A 247-nucleotide genomic window follows, 5' to 3' on the forward strand; every position below is an offset into this window, starting at 1 on the left:
GGAAACATGGTTCCTCGGAATATTTTCATTTAACCGGGTAAACCAAGCCGCCAAATATTTCGCGAAAATTGAATTAATTCATTCCGAGGAAATTCCGACGGAAATATTTAATCATTCCGAGGAAATTTCGACGGAAATATTTAATCATTCCGAGGAAATTCCGATGGACATTTTCCGTCGGACGCCTCATTTTATTAGGTCGAACCAGATATTCTTCCCCATTTCTCTCTTCCTCTCCGCCGAAGTT

The sequence above is a fragment of the Brassica oleracea genome, chromosome C9 (genome assembly GCF_000695525.1).
Source record: "Brassica oleracea var. oleracea cultivar TO1000 chromosome C9, BOL, whole genome shotgun sequence".
Classification (NCBI taxonomy): domain Eukaryota; kingdom Viridiplantae; phylum Streptophyta; class Magnoliopsida; order Brassicales; family Brassicaceae; genus Brassica; species Brassica oleracea.